Source organism: Delphinapterus leucas, chromosome 3 (genome assembly GCF_059928025.1).
Source record: "Delphinapterus leucas isolate spDelLeu-1000000601 "Yukka" chromosome 3, BTC_Dleu_Yukka2, whole genome shotgun sequence".
Lineage (NCBI taxonomy): Eukaryota > Metazoa > Chordata > Mammalia > Artiodactyla > Monodontidae > Delphinapterus > Delphinapterus leucas.
Window position 1 is genome coordinate 128,194,207 of NC_143131.1, and position 16,156 is coordinate 128,210,362.

At 40.5% G+C, this 16,156-nt stretch overlaps 1 protein-coding gene across 1 annotated transcript in view; it reads right to left on the reverse strand.

Moving 5' to 3' along the window:
* Positions 1-897: 897 nt before the first annotated feature.
* Positions 898-16,156, reverse strand: part of LOC115801477 (uncharacterized) — a 97,012-nt gene continuing 81,753 nt past the window's right edge. Inside the window, exon 14 of the mRNA XM_089909575.1 lies at positions 898-1,795. The gene's annotated coding sequence lies outside the window, so the exon portion shown is untranslated. The remainder of the gene's footprint in view (positions 1,796-16,156) is intronic.

Here is a 16,156-nt window from a genome sequence, read left to right on the forward strand (position 1 = left end):
ATTGATAATTCAACAGCTTAGATGAAATGACTGTTCCTGATAAAATATAACTTACTAAAATATATCAAGAATAAAAAACCTAAATAGTCCTATAACAATAAATGAAACTGCAAAAATAGTTATTATCTTCTCTTATAGGAAGCACAAGTACAGCAGTTATATAGGCAATTCTCCAACAATTTCAAAGAGTTAATTCCAATCCTTTACAAAATCTCTGAATATGAAAAAGGAGGGAACTACATCTTAATTTATTCTGTGAAGCTAGTTTAACTTGATAACAAAACCAGATGAAGACAGGATAAGAAAGGCACACTAGAGTGTCTTTTTACCCATGAATGTATATATAAGAATTAAAACAAATTATTGGCACAATAAATAAAGCAGTCATTAGATGATTTTTCATTTTGACAAACAGACAAACATAAATGCAACTGGAGTCCTACAGGCAGAAGAAAGTAGAGAACAAGGTAGAAGTAATATTTGACTAAGAATTTTCCAAAAACAATGACAAATATCAAGCCAAAGGTCCATGTCTGGAAAACCTCAGGTAGAATAAATAATGAGCAATATAGACAACAAAAACCTCAAATAACCAAACAACTCCACCCACAAATCTAAACTCGTAATTTTTGAACTGCTGACAATCAATGATAAAGAGAAAACCTTGAGACATCGAGAAAATAAAGACATTAAATCAGAGGAATAAAGATAAGAAGTATATGTCATAACTGGAAGACAATGGTATGACATCTTTAAAGTTCTGAATCTCAAAACTGTCAGCCCAGAATTCTAGTCACGATAAAAATATCTTCAAAGTCAAGGTGTCAGGAGCTCAGCTGAGCTGAGACAGCTGAGCTGCCAGGTGTTGGAGTAGCCAATTTAGACAACAAGGCAAAATGAAAATAACATACAAGTTTTTAATCACTTGCTGTCACAGTACAAGCAAGAGGCTAAACAGGAGAAAGCACTGACTCCTCCATTCCATTTTCCCTCAAGGAATGGTGCCTCAGTTAAGGGTTAAGTGGATTAGCACAGATGTGGGGCTTGTCTCACTGCTGAGGGAGCCCTGATGAGAAAGCTCCCGGCAATTTCATGGACCTGGAAGCCAGGGCCAGGGAGAGTAGGCTAGGCTTGGAAAAGTACTGAGTGCTGAGTCAGTGCGGAGAACAAGGCTTCAAGATTCCCTCCCCTCTTCCCAACAAAGGGGTATCGGCAGAAGTGTCTGACAAAGGCTTCTGCCAAGAGCCCCAGTGAAAAGGCCCCCAGAGGCACTTGAACTAGGAATGCAGATATACATAAGAGCATAGGTGGACGGGGGATGGGGGGTGGGGTGGGGACGGGGGTAGGGGTGGGGTGGACCTGCGTCACTGACTGCAATTCCTTTCAGAGACTGCAATACACAGGCTGTGCTCCAAGTCTGGTGTGGGGAGGGCAGCCAGATAAAGCTATAAAAAATTAATAAACAGAAACCTCCATTAAATAGAGTTGGGAGACCAGAAAGGGGAGCTCTCACACCCAGCGCCGTTGCAGGGCCCAAGAGGAAGAAGTCTCCTCTCCTTTCCTGGCAAGGACTCAGCCAAAGAAAACCACTGACTCTTTGTTAACTGCAGCCCTCCCAACTTCCTTTTCCCCTTTTCTTCTTTTGCTGTGTGGGGACTTGCATGTGGCTCGCCATGGTTGCAGATCCCAGATTGCAATTCTCTGCTGATCCTGAATAAACCCATCTTTGCTGGAGAAATATCTGGCAGTCTATGTTTCAGGTCCAGAAAGACTTTGTAATTGCCTATGGCCAGATCTGAAAAAAAATCACACATAGGTTTTTAGTCAGAAACAGGACTACTTGAAAGGTAAAACAAAGACTCCATGAGACAAATAAAAGTTGAGAGAATTCACTACCAGCAGGATGTGCTACAAAAATGTTAAGGACATTCTTTAGGGAGGAGGAATATTATAGTAGACAGAAACTGCAACACCAAGAGTGAACCGTAATGTAAGCTATGGATTTGGAGTGATTATGATGTTCAATGTCCGTTCATCAGTTGCAACAAGTGTACCCCTCTGATGGGAAATGCTGATAATGGGGGAGGCTGTGCATGTGTGCGGACAGGGGAGTCTATGAGAAATTTCTCTGCCTTCCTTTTCATTCTGTTTCATATATAAAACTACCTTAAAAAAGTAAAGTCTCACAAAACAAATAAAAAACCAGACCACCACTCTTGCCATCATTTATGTTTTCATTAGTCTTGAGTCAGGGAGGCCTTAGGCATCCCTGTACACTGGCTCTCCTGTGTCATGCTTACTGAGCACCAGGTGCTGTGTTAGGCAGTTTACTGACATTCTCATTAGATTCCTATGATAACTTACGAGCTGAGTATTATTTTACAGAAAACAGAAGTTTAGTTCTAGCTAACACAAGTTGAGCACTTCTTGTGTGCCAGGTATCATGCTGTCTACTTTTCACAAATTGTCCTATTTATCCTCACCACCAACCTATGAGGTCACGGGTTCTATTATTTTCCTAATTCACAGTTGAAAAATCTTAAAGACAGAGTGTTTAAGTAATGTGCCCAAGCACATACAAGTAGGAAGCATTGGTGTCAGGATTCCAAAGACCCATGCTCTAAGCGCTAGCTACATGGTTGCCTGGAAAAAGTGGGAATGACAGTAGAATACAAAGAGAAAACTAAAGCAACACAGAAACATGAGAAAAGCAGAAAACTGGGAACTTTTCCACCTGGAAAAAATAATAAGATTAAATGTGGGAAAACAGTGCTAGCTATCTTCAAATATTTCCAAATTCTGAAGGGGAGAGTTCTCTTGTGGTGCCAGGAACCAGAGCTGACTTGGCTCACTGGGGGTATATTTTCATTTAAAGAAGAACTTTAAAGTACAAAGTTCCCTAACATCTCAGTGGGCAGCTTCAGTAGGAGGTGATCTAATGTGCTGGAGTTAACCATAGTGAGTGATACAGTAAAGGGGATTCCTGCAAGTCAGGCATGGAAAGGATATGAGGAGTCAGAACTAGGTAAGTTCTTGTTCCCTTATAACTCTCAGTTTTGATTTCAATACTAACACTACAAATCTTGGTTGGCTAAAAAAGTTGCGAACTTCGGGCTTCCATGGTGGCACAGTGGTTGAGAGTCCGCCTGCCGATGCAGGGGACACGGGTTCGTGCCCCGGTCTGGGAGGATCCTACATGCCGCGGAGCGGCTGGGCCCGTGAGCCATGGCCGCTGAGCCTGCGCGTCTGGAGCCTGTGCTCCGCAACGGGAGAGGCCACAACAGTGAGAGGCCCGCTTACCGCCAAAAAACAAACAAAAACAAACAAAAACCTTTGAACTTCTGGAGTGACAACCTGGAACCAATGGCAAAGTGCTCCATTTGAAAAAAGAGCCACGCTGCCATCTGGTGATCATAATAATTGTTATTTTTATTCTTTTGTTTTTGAGTGTTTGCAAGAAAATCCATTAATACCCATCAGTAATTAAGATATAAAAGTTTCCTTAATTGTTGACATTTTTCCTTCAGTGCATTGTCTCTGTAACATTCCCTGCTAAAAAGGTCTATTTTGTTTTTACTTTTTATTTCCATAAGTAATAAAATTTTGCATCTATATCCCTATACAGTTGTCTGATCATTTCTTTGCAATAATTTCCTAAGAAAGGAGATGCTGTGTCAAAGAGTATTGTTTAATTTTTAAACTTTTGACATGCATTTTCCAATTGTTCTTCTCAGAAATATTGTGCCAACATGCCATCATTTTATAAGGGAATGTTCTTCCCTGCACCCCCACCAGTTCTACATAAGATCTTCAAGCTGTTTCTTTGCCTATTTGAGTTTATTTAATTATATATAGATAGAATTTCCTCTATTGTAAGTCTGTAGTTTCTGAATACTACTTATGTTTAATATTCAGATACACATTTTGTAAATTTTCTTGATGTTCTTTTCTGCTGGTCTTTTCACCTGTTCTTCTTTACTTACTGATTTGAAAGAGCTCTTTATAAAATAAAAGAGTAATACTGTATTTTAAAACATTGAATATCCTTACAGGCCAGGCATACTGCTGCTAAAGCACACATTTGAAAACAGCTCAAATTCTCTAGGGGAGTTTTGTTTTCTTCTCTACCCCATCACCATGCAATCAATTTAAAAAAATTAACTATCTAATATGCACTAGGCATATCACAGTGCTGGTGATATGTCCATGCCTTATCACTCAACTATGCCCTCTTATATAATACAGGAAATATTCGTAGTACCTTTACTAAGTTGTGAAACTTTGTAGTGGTTCCAGGAGTCTAAGGGACAAAATTTTTATTGGAATATCAGGACTTCAATTCAGACTCTCAAACAAAAAATATATGTCTATTTTGTGCCAGTTACTGACCACAAAGAAGAGATTTACATAGGTAAATAAAACACTGCCCATCTCATTATGGGCTTACAGTCTAGTGTGTTGAAGGGGGGGAATCAAGCACAGAAAGCAATAATAATAACTACTACTTATGGTACAACTAAGAATCAAGTACTGTGCTTGTTACTTTTGATGCATTATCTCTAATCCTTACTGCAATTCTGAGACGTGATTTTTGTCCGCATTTAAATAATAAAAGGCTGGAGTAAGATTGGTCAAGTTGGACAGTTCAGGTGAAATAGGGTGGTTTTTCCTGGAAGTAGGGCGTTCAACCTGGAGGAGGTTTAATGAGGAAAACAGAAAGATATTTAAGCTATGATTTAAATTCTGGCTCCAATAAAGAGCCTGTGTGTGACTATCTCTCTAGGGCAAAATGCTGGGGGGAAGTGGGGGACAGCACAGAATGGGAGCTTCAGAAATTTTCACTTCAGAAGCCATTAAAGTTGATTTACATCCTTTGTGAGAGGTAATCTCTTTGAGAAAATTTTCCATTTTTTTCTGTCCTGACTTGAGTAAATGAGTCATTAAAAACAATTGGAATTACAGTTAAATAAGGAACAGTAAGCTAAGTTTGCCTCCTCTCATGTTCAAAACACCACTGTTATGACAAAAAAATTTTTTAAATTAATAAATCCTTAGAGAGAAAATATGCCACAGGGATTACAAAATTCATATGAAGATACTGTGAACTAGTTTGACAATAAATTTGACACCTTAGATGAAATGTATTAATTCCTAGAAAACGTGACTTGCTAAAACCAATTCATGAAAAAATGAAAATCTGAACAAGTCTATCCATTAAAGCAACTAAATGAAACATTAAAAATCATCCCAGGGAATTCCCTGGCGGCCCAGTGGTTAGGACTCTGTGCTCTCACTGCAGAGCATGGGTTTTTCATCCCTGGTTGAGAAACTAAGATCCTGCAAGCTGTGGGAGCATGACCATCAATCAATCAATCAATCAATTTCTCATTGAAAAAAAATTAAAATAGGGCTTCCCTGGTGTGCAGTGGTTGAGAGTTCGCCTGCCAATGCAGGGGACACGGGTTTGTGCCCCGGTCCGGGAAGATCCCACATGCCGCAGAGCGGCTAGGCCCGTGAGCCATGGCCGCTGAGCCTGCGCGTCCGGAGCCTGTGCTCCGCAACGGGAGAGGTCACAACAGTGAGAGGCCCGCGTACTGCAAAAACAATAAATAAATAAATAAATAAATAAAAATAAAAATCATCCCATAAAGAAAGCTACAGGTCCAGATGACTTTCATGAGGAATTCTTCTAAGCATTTAAAATGGAAGAAACAAAAATCTCCCACAAACTCTTCTAGAGAATAGAAAAATATGGATACTCTTCACCACATTTTGTAAGGGCAATGTAACTTTGATGCCCAAACTTGATAAGACATTACAAGAAATGAAAATTACAGGGTACTATGTTAACAAAATAAATCAACTTATCTACTGATCTCTCTGTGTTACAACCATATTAAGTTTATTTTCGGAATGCCATGTTTATTAATTTTTGAAAATAAATTGTTGAAAACCACCACAATGTAAGAGACAAAGGAGAAAAAACATGATAATCTCAATTTGAGAAGGACTTGGATGTAATTATTTATTTGGAAGATGATCCGAGGAAACTGGGAAAGTGAGACAAGGGTGGGAAAAAAGCTAAGGAAAATACATTAATGAGCAGGTTAATATTGTGGAAAATTGGAACTCTCTGAACACGTGTGAGAAAAATGGCTCAGAATCACACTAACAGAGGACAGGGATGCTGCGACATTTATCCACTGATTGCCATTCCCTGCACTTCTGGCTGCTCCTTCTAGCAGCTGAGAAAGCTCCCCTGGTGCTTGAGAAAGCTCTCAGGCAGAGAAGAGAGATCAAGGCTCCTGATGTGGAAAGCTGCCAGGGCAAATATCTCTTGTGGTTACTGCTGAACCCATGTGGGCCAAGGGAATATGGGACAGGGCACCGACAGCATATGCTACAGAATCCAAGAGGATAATGTAAGAGACAAGAAGTCATGCACAAAAATCTGATAAAAATTTTAAGAGCTAATTTTTCTTTGTGGAAAAGAAATACAAATGTCAATCTAAATGATCAGAAAACACTGATATGGAAGGTGACAGAGGGTGGCAGATGCAGCTCCTACTTTCTATGTCAGGGGAGCTTTAGAAATTATGTTTACTGTTTAATAAAATAATAGGTAAGATTAGTAGAAAGTATATTATATAAACATTACAATAAAACATATCAAATGTTTTTTACCTGAGATTTTTAAAAACTAACTCTCCTGTCAGATAGTTATGATAATTGCTATTATCATCCCATTTTCCTGTTAAGAAAATGAAGCTTAGAGAGGTTCAGAAACATGGTTAGGGTCACACCTAGCAAGTAGTGGAACTAGGAAATGTTCCCAAGCTGTCTGACTCCAGAGCCAATGTTTTCACCTACAGTGCTGTATTATGGTTCCATGTTAAAAAGTTAAGCATAACTAAACAATAGATAAGTGAAATAGGAAACAAATATTGAGGTGATGGAGCTAAACCAAAAAAAACATTGATTCTATTGAGTGTAAACAGACTACACCAAGTAGATGTAAAGATTGTTAGACAATAAGATACTGAACTACATGTTCCTTATGTGAGACATACATAACTTAAATATAAAGCAAACTAAAAATTTAGATTAAAAGGTTTGGGGGGAAAAGCCCCATATAAAGTCTAACAAAAGGAGAGCTTGGGTGGCCTGCTAAAATTAGTCAAAGTAGACTTTATAGCATTAAGTATACCTAGACTTATGAAGAGTCACTTTGCAATTGTGAAAATTTCAGTTCACTAGGAACATATAATAACTATTTCTAAATATCAGCAGTCACTGAATAATGGCATGTTTCTCCGCTGAGTGACAATACACTCAATTTCACTAAGTCAAAATTGTCAAGGAGGTAAAATATACCCCCGATCAGCAAAAGATGTCTTTATGTCTTGAAGTAAAGGCAATGCATTCGAACAGGCGAACTGTGTTCTGCAGCTTAAGTTCGGTGGCTCTGGGATTCCGAGTTCCCATGGTGTTTGAGTCTCTGATTGTAATCTTCACCAAGTCAGTTGCTGAGGCAGCTAATTCATTCTCCCTGTCCTGTCTGGAAATTCCTGTAGCGGGAGTGGACTCATATGGGTCCCAGTGTGGGAGAATTCATCACCCTAACAGCTGGAGACAATGCACTTGCGAGGTGTCAGGATGACCAACTTGGGAAAAGAAGAGGACTTAGCAGCATATGTGTTTTCTCCAGAGCACTGGCTTATCCTGATTTAAGACACAAAATTAAAACAGGCTTTGAGGGACTTCACTGGTGGCACAGTGGTTAAGATTCTGTGCTCCCAATGCAGGGGGCCCAGGTTCGATCCCTAGTCAGGGAACTAGATCCCACATGCATGCCACAACTAAGAGTTTGCATGCCACAACTAAGGAGCCCATGTGACACAACTAAGGAGCTGGCAAGCCACAACTAAGGAGCCCACCTGCCACAACTAAGACCCAGTGCAACCAAATAAATAAATAAATATATATATTTTTAAAAAGCAGGCTTTGAGAAGTCTTGGAAGATTGGAACGTGTCCCTATGGCTTGACTCAGGTAACCTCACAGTGAGGGACGTAACTATGGATGAGTTGGATGATGTTAAATGTTGAAGACAGGGCACAACGACTGTGTTTTGTTAACCAAATGTGATTAAAAAAAAAAAGCTTGACAAAGATACTGCTGATAAACTAATGGAAACTTTACACAGTTCTCTACAACCCGTCTGGTCTACAGGGAAGGCAAAGCTGCTCAGGGGGTTAAACAAGCGAACTGCAATAGGCCTGGGGCGGAAAAGGCAGGGCGGGGTGGGGGGGGGTGGCGGGGGGGCACAGAATTCAAGTCTGAGGCCTGTGAGTCACTCTAGGGCTGCTAAGACCGTCCCATAATATTGTGTAGGTTGCTCACTGCACAAGGGCACCTGGTTCAGAGGTGAGGGTGAGAGTATACAATCCAGGCTGCATTACTTTCACCAAGCTGTATAGTCATCCTGGTGCTGGCTTGCCATAGCCTGGAGGAAAGGGCACCTGTCTACTAGCCAAACTGTGTGTCTGAGGGGCTGTGTCTGCCCAGAGGGCCCCTTTGTCTAAAAGGGCACTATGTATGGGTTAACTGCATTTAGTAGGTGCTGTGCTTGTAGATGCTAGGGAAACAGACCCTTTTGAGGCTGTTAAGGAAACTGGGACAAGAGATAATGTGTCTTTTCAGCTGTCTTGACAAAATATAGCCTTAAGCAATAAATCTGTGTTACTGCATTACATGGTTCAAATGGCTCAAGCCTGCAAAGACCTTAGAGCTGACCAGGTGAGTCTAGGCATTTCAGTCCCTCCCTTTAAGAATGATACAGCAGAACAAAGACAGTATTGCAAATAATACACTCCGACGTGGAACCCAAGCTGTTAGGGGCCTCCCCATGGGAGGACTCCCAAATATGGCATGGATTCAAAGGAAAGAGAGATCTGACACAGCCCCAGAGGTTCACCAAGCCTTTGTGGAGGAAGAGACATTTGGCTGAGTGTGTAAGGGGGACTGTGGAAAGTAACACCAAACAAGGAGGTTGGGGATGTATAGTGGGCCTTGCATGCCAGAGTGAGGGAGGGAGGGAGTGATTTGCACATACCCTTTTTCAGTAGGTGGCAGGGAGCCATTAAAGGTTTTTGAGCTGAGGCATGATGAGATCAGTGATGTACTTTATTAATCTGAATTAGGGCTCAACCTCTCAAGAAAAAGAGATGGATGTGAGAGGTGAAGTAGAATGTACAGGACTTGGTAACTCCTGTACCAAGTGGAATGTGGCTGGGCCTATTTGTTTTCCTTCCCATTTTTTTCCACCTAATCTCCCACTCTTTGGCTCCCACTCTTTGGCTCCCTGTAGGCTGTAGCCCTTCAACTTAATAAAGATATCAATCTGTAGTCATGGAAAAACAACATCTCCATCTGAAGGTTGCTAATAGCTGCTCTTTTTACCTCCTGGTGTGTTGCCCTGAGATCTTTTTGTTTATTGGGAAAACCTCCTGAGACCACCAGGGGAGAGTTCTAGCAGTGCTCAGGCCATCCCAGCTGGGACACAATGGATTTAGCTCCCTTTGAGGCAGAGGACAGGAAGAGTCTAGAAGTAAGACTTAGCAGATACTCTAGAAAATGGGGCCAGGGTGTTTTGGTTCCTGCAAAGCAGGTGGTGCTCTGGGGCTCATCTGAAAAATGAATTGCATTTGGAAGGGTTCGAGACCAAATGAGCCACCATTCAGAGGCCTTGCCACAAGGTTCCTAGTGCTTCCAAAGTGAGATTTCTTAGATACCAGCTCCTCCATTCGAATACCCACTGTTGTAATGCCTTCTAAATCATACTGACCATCCAATCTATTCTTGAACACTTACAATTCCAATACAGGAAGTCTGATCTGTTGCGGGACATTTTTAACTAATAGAAAGTCCTCCCTTTATTTGAGTCCTAATCCATCTCCCTGTGACTGTCACGTATCGATTTTTGTCTACATCAGAGGTGGTACAAGCTGTGTGCATGTGTACAATTTGTTAGTCGCTATCAAAATGGCCAGCAGTCTCACTTCTAGGAATATATTCTGAAGATATATGAACAAAGGTATATAAAATAAACGTCTATTGTGGCAGTTCTCTTTCTAACACTGGAACTATTCAAGCAAAACTTGAATCACCATCATGGATACTAGAGAGGGGATTAAACAGGAGATTGGACTTGACTTCAAGTCAAACTCTTGACTTATTCATCTACGGTAAGAGAGGGAGCAGGCCTTTCTGGTCTCACTCATTTTCTCTATTTGTTTTTTTCCCCCTTGGCACAGGTCATGAGTATCTACGGAGAAGGGCATCAAGGTCAGGTCAGAATCAGGTGACTTCACATGATCCCTGAGATATTTAAGGTCATCTCTTCTTGTTATGCTTAGGTGGGAGCAAGGAGGAATCCAGTAGTCCTCCCAGACATACTGCGTTTATGGAAGCACACACTCTTTTGCAATCATGAAACCTACACTGCCTGACTAAGGGGCAGCAGCAGGGGCGGGGGAGGCAGCACTAACAATAGGAGCCACAGCAGGTGCTATGCACATGGCATCCACCAAGTCTTCACACTCAGGACAGGTCAACTGAGCACTGGCAGGAGCAGCCTTCGTGGATCCAGGAGGAAGCAGAGCCAGCATGGCCAGGGCAGTTGCTTCTGACATGTCCCCACCTATGAGGTGAGGTCTTAACATGTTTGTGGCAATGGCTGTAAGCATCTCTTTGTCCTCAGAGGGCCATTCAGCATGTCAGCAGGAGGTACCAGTCTCTCCCCAGAGGGCAGCATGCATGTGGTGCTGGCAGGAACAGATACCACCAGCAAGCCTCTACTGGAACAGCTAAAGTTCCAGTGGTGGGACCCCTCATCTCAAGCTTGCAGACTGAAAGCTGCATGATTAACAGGATGGAAGCCAGAAGGTCTCCCAAACCATGCTGAAGCCTAGAGGGAAAGAAAGGAAAATGACAGAACTCCCAACAGAAGGCATTCCCGTCACCATATGACAGGAAGAGGACAAATCAACCTTAATATCATCCTCCTGCTGGCCCTTTGCCTGGCATGGAACCACTAGGGGTGGAAAAGAAAGAAAAAAGGCTGGAGCAGCCCAGGATGCAGAGGACACAGATCCTCCTCCCATGAGAAACAAAACAAAAACAAAAAGCCATCAGCCTCAGCCTTACCGAAAAGGAGTCTGGGTGGGTGGTCAGATTACTCTTCCTTTCCTACTTTCTACTGACTTCAATACAATTGTGAAAGGCCCTGTCCTCAGGTCTGGGTGGTGAATCAGGGAAAGTGAGAAACAGTAGTCCTCTTCTCAAGGAGCTCACAGTATAGTACAGTGTATTGCCATCTTTTCTCTTATTCTCTTTGCCTGCTCATGAGAATCACTAATGCTGAATCACAAATAGTACAAGGCAGATTGATGAGTGTCACAGGAAAGGAAATCATGTAAAGCTGAAATGATTGGAATGGTTTTCTCTCTGGACTATGGGCTCCAAAAGGATAGGGACATAGCACATAGGTCAACTCAATCGTGCAGTGGGAAGGAAAACAGTCTTGCTGCTGCCTACTCTGTGCCAGGCATTGTACTTGGCACTTAACCTACAGACCTAATTCTCACAACAATTTTATAATGAAGGTATCATCATCTCAGTTTTACAGATTAAGAAAATGGAGGCCCAGAGGACTTGAGTAACTTACCCACAGACACACAGGTAATAAGTAATAAAGCTAGGATTGCAACCTATGTCTTTCTGACTACTTAAACTAGGTTCTTGGCAGCAGTCCACAAAAGCTAATTTAATAGGCAAAAACTGACTTACATTTTAAAAAGCCTTATTTGGACCTACAGTAACGTTGCAAAAAAAAGTAGAAAGTTTCCATGTATTCCTCACCTGGCCTCCCCTAACGTTAATATCTTAATACCACAGTACAATGATCAGAACCAGGAAATTAACATTGGTAACAATATTACTAACTAAACTAAAGCTTTCATTTGCATTTCATCAGTTTTTCCACCAATGCCCTTTTCTACTCTAGGATTCCATCCAGGATCCCACATTCATGATTTCTTTTCCACAGTAGTTTAATGCTAATGAGGCTACAAATAATGTACATACCCTGCATTTTGCTGAAATCTTTCTTAATTTTATGACACAGAATGTAAATGAAACTTTGTAAATGGTCTGTAGGCACTTGAGAAAAAGTTGTATTTGTACTCTGCTGTTGTGTTGTGTTGTGGGATGTCATATAACCATCAATTAGGTGAAGTTGGTTGAGAGCCATCTTTAAGTCTACTATGTCCTCACTGATTTTTCTTTCTACTTGTTCTATCAATTACTGAGATATTGTTATTGACATTTCTGAGTATATTGTAGATATGTCAGTTTCTTCTTGCAGACCTCTCAGTTTTTTGCTTCATGTATTTTGAAACTCTGTTAATTGGCACACAAACAATTAGGGTTGTCTTATCTTCTTGATAAATTGGCCCTTTATCATTTCTACATGGTCCTCTATCCCTGGTAATATTCTATATTTTGAAATCTAATTTGATTGATATTAATATGGCTATTAATATAGCCACTTCCAATTTCTTGGATTAGTGTTAGCATGCTATATTCTTTACTATCTTTTTACTTTTCGCAATGTTTATTTATATTTTTACTGGCTTTCTTATAGACAACATACTGTTGTATCTTGTTTTTTTATCCAATTTGATTTAGTTGGGTCTTTTGGAACATTTATGCTTAATGTTACTATTGATATGTTTGTGTGTAACACTTTTCTATTTGTTTTCTACTCGCCCATCTGTTGTTTGCATTCTCTTTCCTCTACTTATACTTTATTTTTTTATTTTTATTTTTTTTGTTACACGGGCCTCTCACTGTTGCGGCCTCTCCCGTTGCAGAGCACAGGCTCCGGACGTGCAGGCTCAGCGTCCATGGATCACGGGCCTAGCCACTCCGCGGCATGTGGGATCTTCCCAGACCGGGGCACGAACCCGTGTCCCCTGCATCGGCAGGCGGACTCTCAACCACTGTGCCACCAGGGAAGCCCCTTATACTTTATTTTTAATTAATTATGTTTTATGATTTTGTTTTACATAATGATGGATTCTTAGATAAATATTTATAGTATACATCTTTAACCACAGATCAACTTCAAGTAATATTAAACTTCATGGTACTTTAAGAACCATAAAATAGGACTTCCCTGGCGGTCCAGAGGTTAAGACTCCACGCTTCCAATGCAGTGGGTGCAGGTTTGATTCCTGGTCAGAGAACTAAGATCCCACATGCCCTGCAGCGAGGCCAAAAAAAAAAAACGAGAACCATACAATAATACACTTCCATGTATCCTTTCCTTGCTTAAGTACTATTCTTGTCACACATTTTACTTCTGTGTATGTCATAAAGCCCACAAATATGTCATTATTTTTGCTTTAAGCAGTCAATCATCTTCTGAAGAGATTTAAATCTTAAAGGGAAAAAAGTCTTATATTTGTCTCTGTATTTATTTTCCATAAATTTCATTCCTTGTACAAATCTGGATTTCCACGTGCTCTAGTCTCCTTGGGATTACAGGCCTTCCTTTAACATTTGTAGTGAAGCTCTGTTGGTAATTAATTCTTTCACCTTTTTTAGGGATGAATAAGTATTTTACCTTTGCTTTTGAAATTTATTTCTGGTGGGTAAATTGTAGATTGACAGTTAAAAATTTTTTTTAATACTTTAAAGAAGTTACCCTTACTCTCTTCTGACTTGCATTTTTTCCACTAACAAGTCTGCTGTAATTCTTATCCTTATTACAGAATAAGAATAATGTATCGTTTTTCTCTTTCTGGTTTTTAGATTTTTCCTTTATCACTAGATTTCAGTAATTTGATTATTGTGTGACTTTGTGCAGTTTTCTTCGTGATTCTTACGCTTTGGGTTCACTGAGCTTCTTAGATCTATGAGTGTTCACTATTTATCAAATTTGGGAAATTTTCAGCCAGTATTCTTTCAAAAAAATTTTAGCTATCTCAATGCAATGCACAACAGTTAATCTACAAGCAAAGTCAAAGATGGATGGATAATGCTGATTACAATGCATTCACTTTGCACACAAGTCATGTCACTCAGACTGATGCAACAATAGGTGATTCATTACTGTGAACTGCAAATCATAATTGCCAACATCAGTTATCAGGGGAAAAAACAGTGACAGTGACTAAAGAAGGCAGATAATCTATGCTGTATTCATTTGATATTAAAAAGAGTGTTGCTTTCAGGGACTTCCCTGGTGGCACAGTGGTTAAGAATCTGCCTGCCAATGCAGGGGACACGGGTTTGAGCCCTGGTCCAGGAAGATCCCACATGCTGCGTGCCTGTGTGCCACAACTATTGAAGTCTGCGTGCCTAGAGCCCGTGCTCCGCAATGAGAAGCCTCCGCAATGAGAAGCCACCGCAATGAGAAGCCCGCACACCGCACAACGCAAAGAAGAGTAGTCCCCGCTCACCGCAACTAGGGAAAGCCCCCGCGTAGCAACAAAGACACAACGCAGCCATAAATAAATAAATAAATAAAAGCGAATAAGAAGCAAGTAATAAACAAAATTAAAAAAAAAAAAAAGAGTGTTGCTTTCAGACCTAGTTTTTTGGCTGCTGCACTGGTTTTACAGTTTTCCTCCAACCTTCTGTACCCATTATAGAAAACTGGAGATTTCTGCATCATGAAAAGGGGTTTCCTGGGACACATGAATTTCATTACTAAAACCAGGCTCATCCCAGACAAACTGGGATGATTTATTACCCTAGGGCCAACCTTCTTGAAGCCTGACTGGAGAGCACCAAAGCTGCCAAAGCATGTTTTCACCCACCTCCCCAAAAGAGAGCTGATTCAGCTAAGGAGAGCACTTGGATATGGATGGCATGAATCAGAGCCTCACAGGCAAAGGAGGAGCTCAGTAAAAGAACCCAGTAGGGGAAAGAGAGAGAGAAGCACCTGTATTAAAAATTGGAATCAATGTAGGGGTTTCCACTGTGATTCTGAAAATCAACTACATGATGGCCCTTTCAGTGGAATTTATTACTGCAATGATGGAAAACTGACAATATCAATTCTATTCCCCAGTAGACATGTAGCCTTCACATACTTCTTGCAAAAAAAAAAAAAAAAGGTAAAAATAAATAATTTAAAAAGAAATGAAAAAAATCCATATTTTTCAACAAGTGAGAGACAGGATTCGAATGGACAGATCAGAAAGTATCCAGAAGTTTGAGCCGTATTTCCACCGATCCCAGACATACATACTGTTATGGGTAACCAGACTACGCAATGTGAAAAAAGAGAGGGCAAAGACTATAACAAAAATAGTCTGCCAAAATTTACTGTTTCAGATAGCCAAAACCTGGTAGAAACTCAATATACTGAAATGTCTGTAGTTTTACTTTAGCTAAAAATAAGCATATTACAAATTGATGGCTAGTGGGAAGCTGCTGCATAGCACAGGGAGATCAGCTGGGTGCTTTGTGATGACCTAGAGGGGTGGGAGGCTCAAGAGGGAGGGGATATGGGGATATATGTATACGTATAGCTGATTCACTTTGTTGTACAGCAGAAACTAACAGAACACTGTAAAGCAATTATACTCCAATAAAGATGTATAAAAAAATAAGCATATTACAGAGACTGATGAAGAGTAAAAAGATGGAGTTATTGATTTTCAGACCCAGGTCAACTGTGATGAAGACATTTCTAGTAGACCATGGAAGTTCAGAAGACATAGAGAATGGAGAGACAGAAAAAATAACTTGGCACACAAGGATGAGTAATTACTAGCTCTCTGCTACTACAATTAGCAAAGTGAAGCATACTGTGAATTCCTGGAAGTGGTCTCAGTAAGCTCCATAGAGAAATTTATTTTGACTATCTTTTGAAAGTTATGAGACTGTGAATCTAGGCATCAAAATGGTAACATTGCTCATGGCAAACAGATGATCAGATCATAAATTACACGTGATGTGTATTCGACTGAATATGAGGTTAAAGGTAAAACTGGCTCTTTCACACTGACCCGGCTGTGGATGAGAGGAAGTGAGAGGAAGGAAGGAAGCGAGGGAGGGGGAAAATGTTTAAAAAATTGTTC